The sequence below is a fragment of the Chelonoidis abingdonii genome, chromosome 15, assembly GCF_003597395.2.
Source record: "Chelonoidis abingdonii isolate Lonesome George chromosome 15, CheloAbing_2.0, whole genome shotgun sequence".
Taxonomy (NCBI): domain Eukaryota; kingdom Metazoa; phylum Chordata; order Testudines; family Testudinidae; genus Chelonoidis; species Chelonoidis abingdonii.
In genome coordinates this window covers 4,725,541-4,744,592 of record NC_133783.1, presented here as the reverse complement: position 1 = coordinate 4,744,592, position 19,052 = coordinate 4,725,541, and the positions used below count along the sequence as shown (strand labels likewise).

The following is a 19,052-nucleotide window of genomic DNA, read 5'->3' as shown; positions in this document are numbered from 1 at the left end:
CAAAACAAAACAAAACAAACAAAAAACCAGGTTTCAGCAGGGCCGCCCAGAGGATTCAGGGAGCCTGGGGCAAAGCAATTTCAGGGGCCCCTTCCATAGAACTACAATTCTATAGTATTGAAAAAAAGTTTCAATACTATAGAATACTATATTCTCGTGGAGGCCCCTGTGGGGCCCAGAGCCTGGGGCAAATTGCCCCACTTGCCGTCTCCCCGGCTGCCCTGGGTTTCAGAGTAGCAGCCGTGTTAGTCTGTATCCGCAAAAAGAACAGGAGTGCTTGTGGCACCCTAGAGACTAACAAATTTATTTGAGCATAAGCCCATGAAAGTTTATGCACAAATAAATTTGTTAGTCTCTAAGGCAGGGCCAGTGCAAGGATGTTTTGCGCCCTAGGCAAAACTTCCACCTTGCGTCCTCCCCCCTCCCTGAGTCCTGCGGCAGCTCCCTGCCTCCCTTGCCCTGAGGCGCCCCCCCGCGGCAGCTCCCCACCCCAGCTCACCTTTGCTCCACCCCCTTCCCAAGCCCTGCGGCAGCTCCCCAACACCCCTCCTCCCTGAGGCGCCACCCCCATGGCAGCTTCCCTCCCTGGCCCAGGGAGCCATGCAGCAACTCCCCACCCCAGCTCACTCCTGCTCCGCCTCCTCCCCGAGCACGCTGTCGCTGCTTCTCTTCTCCCGCCTCCCAGGCTTGCCCCCTCGCCACTTGCTGCAGGAGGCTCCCCCCGCTCCCCCCTGCCCCAGCTCTCTTTGCCTAAATGCCAGTGATGACCAGGGTGGCTGAAGAAAATGCCGCCCCTCAAATCCTAGCACCCTAGGCAAGCACCTAGGTCGCCTAATAGGTTGTACCAGCCCTGCTCTAAGGTGCCACAAGTACTCCTGTTCTTTTTGAAAAAAACATGGGTTTGTCTTGGTTAAAAAATGCAAACATCATCATTTTTGTTTGAAAAACAGGTAAAGGCAGACACACAATAATTAAGCTGTTTGGGATGTGAAATTATTAAAAAAAAACCAGTTCCTTTATTTCACAATAAAATGGTTCAAAATTGTTTAGTTGTAATTTAATAAATAGTTTAAAGCAGTGTCTCTCAACCTTTCCAGACTACTGTACCCCTTTCAGGCGTCTGATTTGTGTTTCATACCCCAAGTTTCACCTCACTTAAAAACTACTTGCTTGCAAAATCAAATATAAAAATACAAAAATGTCACTCCACACTATTACTGAAAAAAATGCTTACTTTCTCATTTTTACCATATAGTTATTAAATAAATGTGACTATAAATATTGTACTTGTATATCAGTGTATAGTATATAACAGCAGTATAAAACAAGTCACTGTATGTAAGAAATTTTAGTTTTTACTGACATTGCCAGTGTTTTTATGTAGCCTGTTGTAAAAATAGGCAGATCTCTAGATGAGCTGATGTATCCCCTGGAAGACTTCTGTGTGCCCCCCCAGGGTACATGTACCCCTGGTTGAGTGTAAACAGCTGTACTCCATGGCACTGGAAAAAGTTGTGAAAAATCCTGCAGTTGTAGACAGTACTTGGCTGGCTTGGGTGACAAGATCATAAACGGGATTGTACTGTATGTTATGTTGGAATAACTCTGCTGAAATCAATGGATTTCTGATGACATAAACCCTGTGTCAGTGAGATCAGAATGAAACCCAAACATTTAATGGGGGAACAATGGTAAAATACTGGTAGCATAAAGTCACAGCTATTATCTGTCGAAGTCCTGCTTGTGACCAACGTAATTCTAGTTATCTAGATACCATGTGAAGGATGGTCAGACTTCCAGAAGCCTATCCAGCGGTCCTGCCATAGGAATTGCAGCCCCCTTTGACTCAGGGCTAGCCCTAAGCAAATACCCATGACTAGGTTTTGGGGTGGGAAGATCAAGTGGTGAGTTCCCTCACTGTCTGGACTGGGGTGTCGGATTGGCCCCAATGTATGTGTGATGTTGGCCCTAATGCAATATGTCTGTGCGGCCCACAGAGGCATTAATTGATCCTCTACTAACGCTTGCTAAGAGAGATCACCTTGGTGTCATTGGTGTTTCTGGAAGTGAAGGAGCAGGGTTCCAGCCCTAGTTCTGTGTGACTTACATAGAAATTGTTGGTAAATGGTTCTACCACCCTAGTCACAAATTGCTGAGTCTACGCAGGATAACTGGGTACAGAGGCTGGGAGAAATGTGAGTCTCCAAGTAGTTGTTTATCCTGAGGTGGTCTGTTTAGGCCAATATTCAACTATGATCATTTTGAAGAGTATAAGGTGGTTTATTTAGCTTCCAGGAGCAGTTTAAATAAATGGTTGTGTAATGTGACTTTGTGATTACAGAAGTGGTTCCGACATGTGGAAAGCAAAACAAACAAACAAATAAATAAATAAAATGCTTATACTGGCTTAATGCAGTTGGTCCCTCCAGGTCAGGGCTAAGGCATGTTATTGCCTTAGCTTGTGCTGCTACTATCTGTGCTGTACGTGTGAGGTGATGGCACCTTCCTGTATCTTCTGCAACACAGTGGTCTCCAGACCCCAGGAAAAAACACAGCCCCTGTTACGAAGAGCTCACAGTCTAATGAGACCGAGATGCAATCTTAGGACAACAATTCAAAACGGGTGAATATGAAGAAATCAATACTGCAGATACTAGTGTCAAAGTGAATCTGAAGAAGCGGATTTTAATGAAGGATGTGGGGAGTGTCTAAGTGCTTTTTGGCCAAGAAGTGCGATATTGTTTCAAGCACATGGGTGAACAGGAAAGAATTTATTCCTAACTTGTGAGTGAACTTCTGTTATCTATTTTGACCTCTCTCTCATCACTCCGATATATTCATGTGCCCATGTGTATATAGTTTCTACATGTGTTTAATGCTGATCGTCAGCAATTTAAATGGTTTTTGAGATTTTTGTAAGGTTAAATAGTTTGAGCAGCTGTGGGTCACTGTTAATGAGACTGTAGTAATGAAGACTTCTCTCCCCAGCTCTCTGCAAATTCATCCATGAAGTTTTAGTCTCATTTATCTTGTACTGCTTCCTGTTCTACAATTGCAGCTCTTTCCTTTCCAAACACAATTGTCTTGAATTATTTATCTTAACTTAAAAACATCCCTCCTGGGTGTAGGGCAGGGGAGAGAAACAGACTTAAGTACAAGTAACTAGGGTTTTAGTTTTTGCAGTGGTTGTTTCCCATATATATATATATAAGGTCTCTGGAATATTATCTGCGGAGATAAGATATGCTTTATGTATCATTGGCTCTTTGTTACACTGTCAGTCATAACACAGCAACTGACTTTTTAGCCTTGGAAGCTTGGTTGAATAATGATTAACTTTTTATACTCCCATATGGTTACCTTTTTGGTGTGTCTCAGATGCAAGGGGAGAAATCACTAATGGCTCTATGCTATTCTAATAAAGGTGGAGCAGGAGGAATGGTTTAAGTCCAGTTAAATGACCTAGTTGAGGCATGTACAGATCATAGGAAGGATAGACTAAAGGATAAAATTGCTAATTTGTTTTTTAAAGTTACAGAAGAGCTTTTGGCAGTAGTTTTTCTTCAGAGCTTCTGGAAATGCATCAATGAGATAAAAGATCAACTAGGAATGTCTCTAAATCTGCCCTGTTTAGATGTCCCTACCCCTAGGAGTCAGTCATTTATGAATAAGAGGAACTGCTTAGTGATACATGTTCAGAACAGGGCATGGGAGATAAATCCTGGCATTTATTCACAGGACTGAAATTTATTTGTTAGTGTACCTCCTTCCCACGTGCAATAGGGAATGTTTTGTTAACTATTTCACTGATGCTTCTATAAAACAAGTCTAGTTTCTGTGTAAGGTACCGCTAATTCACACACAAAGAGAACAATGATTTCAGAATGTGACAACTCAAAACTAAATGAGAGTGTTTTAGGGGAATCCTGGCCTTTAAACCTAAGTGAAACACTGTGACATCAGGCAAAGTTATTTGACCTCAGTGGGCCTTAGTTGAGCCAGCTAGAAAATTAAGAGTGGGGAGGAATTGTGAACTAGGAATTGTAAAATAGGAAATAGGTCAACTATTGGTAGGGCCATTTAGGGTGACCAGATGTCCCGATATTTACTTGTTTGTCCCGTGTCCTGACCAAACATTGGTCGGGACACGAATTGTCCTGATATTTTGCCCTCTGTCCCTCACTCCCCTCTGCCCCAACTCTACCCTTTCCCCACCCCTCCCTCCACATTGGATCCTTCCCCAAATCCCTGCCCTGGCCCTGCCGCCAGCCCTGTCTGCTCACTGCCCTACTGGATTCCTCCCCAAATCCCCACCCTAGCCCCGCCTCTTCCCCAAGCACGCCGCATTCTTCCTCCTCACCCCTCCCTCCCAGGCTTGCACTAATCAGCTGTATGGCGGTGCAAGTGCTGGAGGGAGGGGGAAAAAGCAGGATGCAGCAACCAGCTCAGGGGAGGTGGAGGCAGAGTGAAAGCGAGCTTGTGCAGGGGAGTGGGGTGTGGAGCTGCCGGTGGGTGCTCAGCCCCCACCAATTTTTCCTATGCTCCAGCGGCTCTTGTTCTTTTTTTTTGTTTGTTTGTTTTTTTTGGGGGGGGGGGTTTGCTTTTGTTTTTTTTCCATCCGCCGCTGGGTCTTGGATTTTTTTTGTTTTTTTTTTTTTTTTGGGGGGGGGGGTTTGCTTTTGTTTTTTTTCCATCCGCCGCTGGGTCTTGGATTTTTTTTGTTTTTTGTTGCTCTGCTGGAACACCCCCCACCCCCCGCCCTGATATTTCACGTCTCTCATCTGGTCACCGTAGGGCCATTTGAGATCTGTCTTGTATTAGTGTCTGTTTTTCATAGACTTTCTTGTTTCAATAAGTCATTTATGGAGGCAAAATTTTGCAAGGGCTTTTTTTCTACACTGCATTTCCACCATCCAAAAAGTAAAGTAGAGCTGTGAATATGTAGCTTCAAAATCAAAGAAGTACATACTGTGGAAAGAACAGATCTTGTGTAGTTTTGGCCTCATGAACAGTCGTTTTAAAGAGCCCTTGGGAAATGCGACAAATGAATAGAAATACTTCAGTAGCCTGTAGGTTATGGTATGGTCTATTGGATGGCATGGCAGATATTCAAGGTGTTTCATTTTATTATCCTCTCAGTCTTCACTGATTTGGTTCACATCATCTTGGGCATGTCATAATAACCAGATATGCTCTCTGACCACAGTGTGGACTGCACTACCACGAGCAGGAGAAATGGAAGCAGAGCTGTTTTTTTCTCTCAGAGCTATTGGTGAGTATGCGCGCAAATCCCATCTTGGCCTTATTTAGTTTCAGACAACTTGCAAAGTATGATAGAAACACTTGCAGAATTATGTCAGATCCATGACAATAAACTAAAAAGTTCTATTTTTTCTTTAAAGAACCCTTAAGCTAATCACAAAATAACTCAAGTCCTGAGGTCTTTTGCAAATGAGGAGAAAGCAGAACTGGAGCCAAGTTCATAATTTAGTGCAGGAGGAGTTTGTGATCTCCATTGTGATTAGGTTGCTCTGGTTCTGCATTCTATCAGGCAGTTCACATGACTTTGCAGTTCAGGTTGACCATCTAAGATGTATGTCTTTGGGTACTTTCAATGGGTTGGAACAGAGACTTGCTCATCTTCTGGTTGATTTGTAATTATGAACTATTTGGAGTCCTCCAAAAGGATATAAGAATATAAGCACTCCTATGACACAACTGACAGCTCTTGGGAAATTATCTCAGAGAGTTGGTTGGAGCAGAAGGTTTTGTATGTGCTCCATTCCTCACACCCACATGTACAGTTTTATTCATCTTGCCACCACTTCAACTGGGTGAAAAGCTAGGAATTTCTCTTCCTATATGCAACAGGTATGGCTGTATATTTTTGGTTGTTTGTTTAATGAATGGCTTACAAGGCTGAAAGGGGAAAATAGCTATCTATTTTGCTGAGATCGGAGCCTTTGACGTTCAAGTTCTCTCGCACATACTATGAAGACATTTGTGTTTGAATATTAGACATGGGTATGTGTCTATCTTGCTCAGATTAATTATTGAAGTATGAGGCAGACATTTTAATTGCTCTACTGTTTTTATTTTCTGGGCTTATTCTACCCTTTGCTACATGGATGTATTCTGCCATCTAAACCATCTTTTGGAACAGCTGCTGTGCAAAATAGTTCACCTGAGATTTTTTTTAATATACTCATACTCATCAATACATCCCTACACATCTTTTAAAGTTCAAGTGTATCATAGCATACCACAAAGAATTAAGTCTCATGATTCCTCGGTGAGGAAGGGATTAGGGTTAGCATCTCTCAACTCACTGCTAAGATAGGAGTTATAACTATACCCATTTACAGATTGACAAACTGAGGCACTAGAATGTAAGTGATCTGTGCAGTTCACATAAAGATTCTATAGCAAAATTAGAAAAAACCCAGAGAGTTGTGGCTCACAATCTTATTCTTTTGGTCATTAGGCCATATTTCAGAAAGCAGGTTTGACTACTCACTTTTCAGATTGCTTCTGAGCTGGACATGTGTTAATTCAATATATAGTTCTTAGAGTTCTTCTGAGGCTATTTTCATAGTCCCTGTGCCACAGAGTATGTTTGAAGAAAATAAATTGTAAATGGCATTAGACATTTCTTGCTGTACATCATCATTAAGACCAGGATTGTGCCTAAAACACTGGAACACCGGGTTTTTGATAGTGATCTTAGTGAGAAAGCAAGAAGTAGAAATTGCACAATAGAAAGACAATGTATCCAACATCAACATGTTTTTATAACGATTTTTATCTTTAGAACCGAACTTTATTGCTTTCTGAAGATAAACTCTCAGAGCATTTTGCTAAGATGTGCATTTCGTCAGATCCTGCCATAAAGTCCATAGATCCACCACCCCTATTTCTTGAATCCTATTAACAGCCACATGGTGGTGATTCCTACCCTGGGGCAAGAATCATACTGAAGTTGTCACCGATGTTACTGAAGAAGTGATTCAAAGGGCTAGAAATGTGCATGACCCTATTCTATCTAGGCTTTGTTTTAGAGTGAAGGCTGCAAGCATGCATGTAGTTTCCCATGGTGAAGCGCCTTTCTAAAAGGGCCAGATTAGCTAAACCTGGCTTAATGCACATATTCAGCCAATGGGCAGTCATCTGAATCACAGAAGCAGACAAAAACTGGAACCTCATGGGAGGGAGACTTTTGCTGGAAAGGGGACCTCCGGCCAGAGGAAGTTTAACATCAATTTGATTTTGATTTTTTTCTGCTAACTTTTGGTTGGGGTTATTGTTTTGTTTTGGTTTCTACTTCTTTATGAGGAAAACATTTTTTTTTCTCACCCTGACTGGTCTGGAGTGTCTTTGTTATAACCTAACTTAGCTTCTCCATTTCTTTGACAGTTCCCTTCTGAAGTGTAGCTGGAATAACTAGCTTCGTTCCATCTGTGAAGACAGTATGACTTGCTCCCAGGATTGCTCTGTAACTAACCAAAATGGAGCATTTGTAAGGTTTTTTTGGGTTAATTCTCATGAGCATTTGACTAGGAGGCCTCCAAGGATCTGAGGTATTGCAAGACTTAGTGTTAGTTACTCGGTTGAGGGCATTCTTCCTTCTGAGACAGTGCTGAACCCACACTCTACTATTGTACTTGAGGGCACTATATCAACAGAGAAGCAGACTTTCAGATGAAATGCAAAACTGAAATCTTGACCATTTGCACTCATTAAAGATCCCATGATGCTTTTCCCAAGAATGAGTGCATTGAGAGATCTCAGATCTATTCAAGAGAGTACCCTTTCTCTCAAGACGTAGTGTATCATCTCTTGGGGAAACAAAAGTTGTCTTAGAAACATGCTGAAAAGGAAAAATAAATTTAGCTCTAACTTTTCCTTTCCATATTATATCTCCAGGTGGCTTCAGCTGCTAACTGTAATCAATAACTATTTGCATTCTTGGGGTGGAAGCATGGGGGTAAGGAAGAGGCCAAAGACCTGAAGGTTTGTTAGAATGCTTGTGTGAGCTTTATTTTTTTCATTTTCTTTTAGTGCAGTTGCTGATCAGAAGTGGATGCAGAGGCCCGTCCTTGTAGGGAGATCAAAGTCCTCCTGTCTAAACCAGATATTTTTAAGTTAGTGTTAGACTCTGCAATCCGTGTCACTGACCCAGACTCATTCTTTCATTTTCCTTGTTTACAGATGATATTTAATGAAACAGCTTTGTCAGAAAATGAATGGTGAATAAACAGGATAGCTGTGACATTCAGGGGTTATAGTTCTTTTGAGCACCTTTACTAGTGGAGAGGCTGTTACTTCCTTACTTTAGCAGTCTCCTCTCCAGCACCAGAGAGTTTATTGTATTACTGGAAGACTTAGTTTCACTCCTGGGGACTTTCAGTTCAGCATCTGAGGTGGCACAAAGTTACTTACTTATGGATTGGAGTAGGTTTGAAACTGCCACCTCTATCGTATAAATAAGGATTATGAGCCAATTTCTCTCACCTTTAATCACATTGAATGGTAATTTACCCAAGTAGCCCCACTGGAATGGATGACTGCATTCAATGAGACTACTTGGATACTATTCAGTGTAAGTAAGGGAGGCAGAATCTGGCCTTATATGTACAAGAAATATCTGTATCCAATTCATACCAGCTAGAAGATGGTAGAAATGAAGCGCCTGGGTTAGTATCTTGCTAAACGTGTGCTGGGAAAAAATGAAACATTGAGTGGGCTGTATACAAAATAGAGATGCAAACGTCTGTGCTGTTGTATGTTAAAGGATTATGGTTCCAGTTGTAAGGGACTTTTTTCCTAGGCCTCTAAATGTATTCTGTTTCCTAATCTAGTGTCTGTCTACTGCCAGGGGAAAGTGCTTTCTTTGTGGTAAATAGTACTTTGTTTGACTTCACATTTTTTTCAGAGAGTCCCTCTACTCAGAAGAGTCTCCTTCTCTTAGAGAGACAACTGTGAAAATAAACCTGTTAGTGTGGAGAATTTCAGAGGCATTGCAGGAGGAATTGCCAGTGAATAATTCAATGGTAGTACCTTAGTGGACATTAATGTACATAAAATGCATCTTTTCTTCAGGAGTTCAATTAATTGCACTGTGAAGGCATAGTGAGGTGGATACCAGGAACATGATTTTGGAAGTGTCACCAACTCATTTCATTATTTTAACCTGCAGCTGTGGTCCAGCCTACTGTCCAGCCTTTGTAATATATATTTCTCAGTAATTCAGTATCAAGCATGCTGAAAATTACCAAAAATCAGTACTGAAAATAACATTTTTCACTGTAAAATCTTCCAGTTTTGCCCTAGAATAAGGACTCTCTCGCTTCCTTATAAAATATTGTGAGCAGGTGGGGGGAGTGGGGAAGAGGGAGACACTGACTGAAATTAAAGGACAGTACATTTAAAATCAATAAAAAGAAATGCTTCTTTACACTGCATGTATTGGATTTGTGAAATTCATTGTGATAGAAGGTCATCAAGGCAATCTGTAGAAGGACCACAGTTTGAATAGTTGGTAAGGGCATTTATAGCTATGGTATGATATGGGTAATTATAACTCAAACTACAGGAGGTGTGCATTTTGCCTGCAGGAGTCCAAAAAGAAGTTTTTCTTTTATGTTCAGCGTTATGCAGTTGGACTGAGGTATGATGTGGGTACTTCCATAGTATTTTTATTTCAGTAGTGCCTACAGACCCCAATCAGGGTTCAGGGTTCCACAATTTTAGGTGCTGTACAAACATATAGAAAAAGGCAATCCTCACCACTAAGAGCTTATAAAATAATTAAAAATGAAATGTAAAAGATGGCTGTAATGCAAGGGGTGGGGGCAGCCTTGGTAACAGTAATGGACTCTCACCTTTCTTTGAATCATTGAGTAACTGGCGACCAGTGGGGGCAGGATGGCAACACCAATGTTCTTCCTTGGAGGAGGATGCACCTGCGTTCACTGGGGCTGTGTCTTGACCTATCATTTGTCTCCTTTTCACTTGTTTCCTCAATAAGTGGCCCAACTGCACCTGAACAGTCTTGTCAAGAGAAGTGCAGATTTTTGTTTGTTGAAGGCTCTATGCATGCTGCTTCCTTAAGCCACCTGCAGGGAGAGGTTGGGTGAGGTTTGGGAACAATGACGTGTGTCTCCCTCAGCTTGGAGGCAGAACTCCTTTGCAACTGTCTCTGTCTCCTATCCTAAAATGATAACTCCTGAACTCTAAAGGGGCAAGGTGGGAGATCACCAGTAGAGCTGGAAAAACTCAGAACCTCCATTTCACAGGAAATGTTGATTTTTCCCTTTTTTTTTTTTTTTTTTTTTTTTTTTTTTTTTTTTGTTCTAAATCAGAAGGCAAACAAATATTTTGGAAAATTCTGAAAAAATTAATGTCAAAAGTTTTTTGTTTTGAAAAAATTTCAAAACTTTATTTCAACATGAAATGTTTCTATGGAATTTTATTTTGTTTTATGACTTTTTAATTTTATAATTGTTACATTATTTCATGTAATAGTAATGCATAATGACATGCCATATGATATTACTGCTGATGTGTCATATTATGACAATAATGGAAATATTCTGTTAATTTTTATTTTATTTTAAAATCATTCTGAGCAGCTATTATTTAGTTCTGATTGAAACATTTTATCTTATTTTCTAGAAAAATGATTCCAGACTTAACCCAAGGATATTGAACATAACTGCTCCGCTCATTTGTACACTGAGTGCTTATATTCCTTTCGTGTTCAAAGTGTTAGTGTCAAACTGTTTCACTGCCACTAACAGGAAACACTTTCATCTAGAAAATTAGATGTTTCAATCAGTACTAAGTAGCAGCTGCCCTTGATGATTTTTAAAATAAAGTGAAATATAAAATAAATTAATAGAATATTCAGACTAGTATATTATGTCATAATACATCATGTATGTCATATTATGACACGCAGCAGTAGAGGTGCATAATAGGATATGACTTGACGTGATGATGTCATTATGTACGGCTACTATGTCTGAAATAATGTAAAAGTGAAGAAAATAAATAAATTTTCAGAGGGCTCTCCATAGGGAGGGATATCAAGCAACCAAAATAAAAGATACTACTTTTATGCATAAAGGCACTTCTATGTTTAGAATTTAATTTCCCTGCTCTTATGGTTTGTCTTCAGGAAAGACAATTTGGAATAAGATATGCACAGTGGGGTTTAGGTCTCACCATAAAACATCTTAATTATCTTGAAGATTTAAAGACCTGCAAACCCCACAGCTGTCCCAGGTAACAATATTTTGACCACACACCTCATGTAAGTTCAGGTTTTTAGATCCACCAGAGTAATCTCATTACCTTGGAAAATGTGTCTCTGGGTACGTCTACACTGCACGATTATTTCGAAGTAGTTTAAACCGATATTACAAAACCGATGTTATAAAATCGGTTTTGCGCGTCCACAATGCGATCACAAAATCGATTGCTTGCGTCCATGGTCCAAGGCTACCATCGATTTCAGGGAGCGGTGCACTGTGGGTAGCTGTTCCTCAGCTATCCCATAGTTCCCACTTCCGTGTTGAGAGCACAGTGCCTGATGGGGCAAGAAAACATTGCCCCGGGTGGTGCTGGGTACAGCCTCACCCCTCCCTTTGTGAAGGCAGCAGACAACCCTTTGGCCCTTTTTCGCGGAGTGCATTGAGCAAACACGCCATAGCACAGCAATCATGGACCCTGAGATCACAAACGGTATCCTGACCGTTGTCTAAACACCTCGCGTACTCTCGTGCTGACTATACTGAACAATGAACTGCAAAGGCAGGAGGAGAGGAGGAGGCAGCTATTGCTGAGCGGCGAGGACAGCGATGACGAGATGGAGGCAGAATTCTCCATAACCGCTGGCCCAGCGTTTTGGAGCTACTGCTATTAACGGGGCATCTACTACCCATTGAACGCCGAATTTGGGCACGGGAAACAAGCACAGACTGGTGGGACCGCATTGTTTTGACGGTGTGGGACGATTCGCAGTGGCTGCGAAACTTTCGCATGCGTAAGAGCACTTTCTTAGAACTTTGTGACATGCTTTCCCCTGCCCTGAAACGCCGTAATACAAACATGAGAGCAGCCCTCACAGTGGAGAAGCGAGTGGCAATAGCCCTCTGGAAGCTTGCAACGCCAGAACAGCTACTCGGTCAGTCGGAAAATCAATTTGGAGTGGGCAAATCTACTGTGGGGCTGCAGTGATGCAAGTAGCCAAAGCAATCGTTAAGCTGCTGCTACGAAAGGTTGTGACTCTGGGAAACGTGCAGGTGATAGTGGATGGCTTGCTGCAATGGGTTTTCCGAGAACTGTGGTGGGGCCATAGATGGAACCCATATACCCTATCTTGGCCCAGAACACCAGGCACCCCAGTACGTGAACCGCAAGGGTACTTTTCAATGGTGCTGCAAGCACTGGTGGACCACAAGGGACAGTTTCACCCACATCCACGTGGGATGGCCAGGAAGGGTTCATGACGCTCGCGTCTTCAGGAGCACTAGTCTGTTTAAACGGCTACAGCAAGGGAATTACTTCCCAGACCAGAAAATAACCGTGGGAATGTTCAAAATGCCTATAGTTATCCTGGGGACCCCAGCCTACCCCTTGATGCCATGGCTCATGAAGCCATACACTGGCAGCCTGGACAGTGGTCAGGAGCTGTTCAACTACAGGCTGAGCACAGTGCGGATGGTGGTAGAATGTGCATTTGGCCGTTTAAAGGTCGCTGGCGATCATTACTTACTCGCTCAGACCTCAGCCAAACCAATGTCCCGCTTGCTATTGCTGCTTGCTGTGTGCTCCACAATCTTGTGAGACTAAGGGGGAGACATTTATGGCTGGGTGGGAGCTGAGGCAAATCACCTGGCCGCTGAGTACGAGCAGCCAGAGACCAGGGCGATTAGAAGAGCACACCTGGAGGCGCTGCGCATCAGAGAAGCCTTGAAAACGAGTTTCAGCACGGCCCAGGTACGGTGTGACTCTGTTTGCTTCCCCTTTGATGAACCCTCCGCACTTGATGGACTTATTCAGTGTAAAGCAACCCACCCTCCCCCTTTTCATTACAGGTTGGCGAAGGAAATAAATTCTGTATCGTTTAAAAAAATCCTTTATTATTCATAAAAAGTAATTATGCATCTGTTAAAAATCATGAGTTTTTTTCCTTACTAGATTTCCCTGTAAGCAACCCACCCTCCCCTTTCGATGTATTCTGTATTACAAAGGAACTATAAAAAAGGCAGAGAATTAGGAAAGGTGTCCCTGGCTGCTGTGCTTTGGAAGGAGGGGGAAGGAAAGGCTATTAAGCACATTGTAGCGTAATTACAGCCTTTTCCTTGAACTCTGCAGGGGTGTGGAGAGTAGGCGGGTGCAGAAAGCCTTCCCCACGCGTTCTTACACGTCTGGGTGAGGGAGATATGGGACGTGGCTTGCAGAGAGGTTATACAGGGGCTGCAGCGGCACTCTGCTACTGTGCTGCTCTTCCTGAAGATGCACCATGCGTTGGAGGATTTCAGTTGAGAACGCAGCAGATCCAGCGTTGCATCTCTCCAACGCTGGTTCTCTCCTTCCCCCCTCCCTTCCCCCCCGCTTCCTGCCTAAGCCCTCTCAGATCGTTCACTGGCATCTTTCCTGTACTTTGCTAACCACATCCTTCCAATCATTCTGTTTATCCCTCTCATTGCGTGTTACTTCAATAATTTCTGTGAACATTTCATCTCGCGTCTTCTTCTTCCTCCGCCGTATCACAGCACGCCCTCGTGATGGCATAGGGACTTCTGAGAAATGTGCAGCTGCATGGGGAAGGCAAACCAGGGTGATAAGTATGTGGAAAGATACCTTTTACAGAGCAATGATAGTACTCTTTCACATAGAACACTATCCACCTTACAGAGCACATGTGATCTCTATACAGGTCGCATTTTGTAGCGTTTTAAATATTCAGTGTCTGTGTGACTGGTGTGGCAACACACAGACGCAGGTACGGCCAACCGTACGTCCACGCGGCGATGTAAGTGAGGCTTTAAAATTTTTGACTTCTCCGCCGTTCATATACACAGTGATCTATATGATGCCTTGCTCCTGTTAAGAGGAACCTGCAAAGCCCAAACCCCCTCTTTCACATCCACCAACAGCGCATGGCTCCTATCATATACGATCGCTGCTAGTGATCACCCTACATCACCCCCGCAGCGCGTTGCTGGTAGCAGGGAAGAATCCTGCTTGCCAGACGCTGAAAACTCGTCGCTATCCGCCTCCTCCCATCCCCCCGCTCTGGCCAGTAGCAAAATCGCCATGTCTGCCCCCTATTTACATTCCTGATAGTTCTACAAGGTAACAATGGATGATATCTCTCTCCTGACAATAGCACCGCAGGAGGCAGATCGTTTGTTTATGCAATGCCTTCAGTGCAATGCCTTCAATGCCTGCAGTACCAAATGTCTTGCAAAATGCATGGCGTTGAAAAGTTACCTACTATGGGGGAACGGAGAAGGCTGTCTTGGCCAGAAATGTTCTCATATAGCATAAGGTTTTTGAGTTCCTCCACGATCGATTCATGGAGATTAATTGGAGGATTTCGCTCCATCCCCAGACATGTTAACGAAATTTTTCCTGTAACAGTAATGGCTGCGACTGCAGCAAAAGCCCTGGTGTCAATGCGATCTAAAAAAAACCGTCTTGTTTTAATCCGTGTTTGTACAGAATGAAGGGACACTTAACCGGAGGTCGCTTCATGGCTTTCACTGTCTGGGCTTCTCGCTTGGGAGCGCAGGGACTGTAATTCTTGGGTCTCAAAAAGATCCTGGCTGTTGGGGTTTACGGACTGCTGTGTGCTATCACCACGGTCATCTTCATCCTCAAATTCGTCTCCCATCTTCCCCCTCGGCTACATCCTCAGAAACACTTGATATTTCAATCCCAAAGTCTGAATCCACGGACAGGGGTGGGGCACTGGTAGCGCTGAACCCCAAATTGCATGTAGTTCAGCATAGAAGCGGCATGTTTTCGGCTTCAGAGCCTGACCTTCCGTTTGCTTCTCTGGCTTTCTGGTAACCCTGTCTAAGTTCCTTCAAACTTTCACTCGGCACTGAAGGGAGTCTCTGCTGTGCCCTTTATCAGCCATAGACTTTGAAATTCTTTCAAAAACTTTTTCATTTCGTCTTTTGGAACGCAGTGCTGTGAGCACTGAGTTCCTCACCCCAGATAGCGATCAGATCCAGAACCTCCTGTGTGGTCCAAGCTGGCGCTCTTCTTCGATTATCAGGAGACTGCATTGTTTACGAGTGCAAATGAGCTCTGTTGTGGTCACCTGTGTGTGTGCTGACCCTCACGGTGGACAATCAGGAAATGGAATTCAAAAGTTCGCGGGGATTCAGGCTTTTTCCTGTTTACCTGGCCATGCATCACAGTTTAGTGTCCGATGCTATCATAAGAGTGCCCCTGTGACAATGGTTCTGAAACCCAAATTGGGAGTGGCTCACTTGGGCAGAGTCAATCGCTCCCTTCTGGTTTCTAAAAATTGAGTATGTCCTGCCTGGACTGTCATAGCCACGACTGCCTGCCTCCAAGTGACCCCCCCCCCCGGTTTATGTCACGAATAAGTCTCTTTCTTATTCTTGTATTCCTCACAACTGCATGACAGAAATGGGGGTGGGCCCTGCCACGGTAGCTGCGGAGGGTTGGGAGAGAGGTGAAGCAATGGTTGCGGTTCTTGCCGGGGGAACCCCTGTTAACACACAGCCACTAGGAGTAGCTGCGCTCTTCTAATACACTTGACTCTTCCTTCAGAGAAGTAGCCGTGTTAGTCTGGATCTGTAAAAGCAGCAGAGAATCCTGTGGCACCTTATAGACTAACAGACGTCTGTTAGTCTATAAGGTGCCACAGGATTCTCTGCTCTTTGACTCTTCTTGTAGTCAGGACTGACTCATTTTTTAGACAGCATAAGGGAGGGATTGACTCAGTGGCCAGTGAGTCAATCCCAAGTTTGCTTTTGCGTTGCGCCCCCGGCTGATTTTAGCCAGGGGCACTCATGATAGCAGCGGACAGTTCAGAGAAGGAGAGATAACCGTCATGTCATTGCCAGTTTCTCCAGCAGTAGACGGTACAGAACGACTGGTAACCATCTCTGCTATCATTGCAAAAAGCAATTGAATGCTGGTGTGTAGCGCTCGAGTGTCGCCTCTGTCTCCACGGCATCTAGTACACAAATGGTGACGGGAAAAACAAAAAGCCGACGGTCTCTAGTGCTTGCCGGTTGCTATTGTTTTTTCTGCAAGGGCAATCCAGGAGAAAAATGTGCGAAAGGACTGTCTGCTGATGTTTTCCCGGAGCAAGGAATGACTGACGACATTTACCCAGAACCCCCGTGACCATTAACATTAGCATCAGGGGCCGGGGATCATGGAGGAACGGAAAGGGGGTGCTGAGGAACTTCCGCTATCCCACAGTACCCCTCAGCAGTCTCGTAAAACTATTTGCATTCTTGCTTTAGCGCCAGTGTCTGTAGCTTACAACACGGTGTCTTTTATGGTTCACGGAACAGCTATTCAGTTCCTTCCCCTACCCCAGCTCGAGCACGAAAATGACAGTTAAATAAAGCAAATCCTTGAGTACTTTTACATGTCACCTCTTTGTACTGAATAATACTACGATAGAGGCGAATCTGCAGCACTGAAGAGCATTAAGAGCTTTGCAACAGTGCAGTATCATAACCAATGAAGTGAATCTGAGGTGTGATTATTGCTACTGAAAAATCCGCTCCTCTCCCCTTCCTGGTGTAGATGGTACAGTACTACTGTAGACAGCAGAAACTGTTACCTCTCCCTCTCTTTTTGTACACTCACCAGTAAAATGGGACAGAAACGGATAATAACCCTGTGTAATTTTTGAAAGGAAAAATGGGGATTAACTCACTTGGGACTGAGTCAATCCTGCCCTTACGGTTAATAAAAATAGAGTCAGTCCAGACAAGAATAGGATACAGTGTATGGTAAAATCAGTGTAGCACAGGGCAGCTGCTCCTATGTCAGTATTCACAGAGGGAGCCGCTGCAAGTAACGCAACCGTTGCTTCCCACCTACTGGGCTACCACAGCAGTGCCCCCCCACCCATTGTTGGCATGATGTTATGAAGAATGCATGAATAAGAATCACAGAGTAGTTACTGAGATCAAATGAGGGGGAGGGAGCCACCATGGGCTATGACAGTCCATGCAGTTCAGAATCTTTCTTTACGCAAGAGAGGAAGGGGTCTGATGAAGCTCAGCCCCCAGGTGATAAGATGAAGACAGTTACCAGGCGTTCTGTACCATCCACTGTCAGAAAAAGGGAGTCATTCCCTTTTCACCCGGAGCCCCGGCCACACACTCAGCCAGGAGCACTCACTGCGGCGGGTCCGTTCTACCCCTGGGGAGAGCAGAGGAGCGGATACTGCTCTTCACCGCAGCAGCATCGCGTCTGCCAGCAGCATTCAGTACACAGAGGGTACATTTACAGTACTCAAGGAATTATTTATTTCACTTTTTTTACCGTGCTGGAGGGGGGAAAAAAACTGACGAGCTGGTTCCGTGAACCACGCAAGACACCGTGTATTACGCTGCAGACATTGGGCGCGCAGCACAAAAATGCAATAGTTTTCAGAGACCGCTGTGGAGACTGGTAGCTGTAGTCCTCATTACCCCCTCCCTCCCTCCATGACCATCCGTTTGAGTGTCTGGCTTCCCGTTACGTGTGTCACGCACCGCTGTGTATCCTGTAGTTTATTTTTCAAACGCTTTGGCATTTCCTGTTCTTTAACGGAGCTCTGATAAAACAGATTTGTCTCACCATACAGCGATGACATCTGCTATCTCCGTAAGGTTCAATGCAGGAGCTACTTTGCATTTGAACTGCATCGCCACCCGTGTGATCAGAGCTGGACACGTGAAAGCAGGAAAATGTCACTGTAAAGCTCTCGGGATTTCCCTGTTAAACCGGCACTCCGCATCCGAGTTCGGATTGCGGACCAGAGCGGTCAGTGGTGCACTGTCCTGCCTAGAATAATAGGCAAGTGTAACAGAGATCCAGTGTATCAGAGAGCACAGGTGCTCCGTGTCAGTATTCACAGGGGTTACTCCTCCAACGAGGAGGCAGTAGCGTATTCTTGCTGTGTACTCGGAATTAGGGTTGTTTCTTGGGACAATCGCTTCTTGGCTTCCGGCGGACCGGTCCCAGAGATGCAGATGACGCTCTGGACAGCATCTGAAACTCGGATGCCGGGCAGGTAACAAGAAAAGGCCCGCGACTTTTTACATTTCGTGTTGGTCCTCGTGGACTTGAGAGCACGGTGGATGCAGTTCAATTCCAAAAGAGCTTGATGGACCGTCGGGAGATATAGGTCTGATCGCTGTTATGGGGGAGAAATTGTTTTCCAGCTCCGTTACGAACACGTGCCAGCGTTTGATTAACAAGACTGCAGGTACGCCGCTGGTGCACGTAACGGGACCGAGCTATGGCGCTTGAGGAGGGAGGGGAGTACTGAGACTCAGATATTCCCGTCCATGCGTCTCTGAAATATTTGGATTATTTGGCGGCTCCAATGTTGTGGTCAACCAGTGTCTGCGTCGGTTAGAAGCCTCAGTTTTTTCCCCCAACATGTAAAAAGGGTTAAGATTCTATACCTTTCTTTGTCACCTATGTGTCGGAATGCTGTGGTAGTGGACTCAGCACTGCAAGGGGTATTTGCTCCTCTCCTTTCTCTCTTGTGGTGTGTTATGGATGACTACCATCGGAAACGCCCACTTCTCAACAATTGAGGGCCTGCTACCTCTAGCAGTAGATAGGACAGACGCAATAACGCCTTAATAATTTGAAAGTTGGGGCTGAAAATTTTTGCTCACTTTGGGATGACTTGATGGCATGAGCTTGTTCTGCTATGTGTCTAAAATGGTCTCTGCCTAGACTGTCATGCAGAGGCTGCTCTGCTCCCCGATATCATTTTTCTCACTAAAAGTTCTCTGTTTCTTTTGGTTCTCCTTATCTCT

At 44.1% G+C, this 19,052-nt stretch overlaps 1 protein-coding gene and 1 pseudogene across 17 annotated transcripts in view; both read left to right on the top strand.

Annotated features, from left to right (window-relative positions):
- Positions 1 to 19,052, top strand: part of KCNMA1 (potassium calcium-activated channel subfamily M alpha 1) — a 902,086-nt gene that overhangs the window by 75,998 nt on the left and 807,036 nt on the right. The window lies entirely within an intron of this gene.
- LOC142047823 (U4 spliceosomal RNA) lies at positions 16,718 to 16,845 on the top strand (annotated as a pseudogene).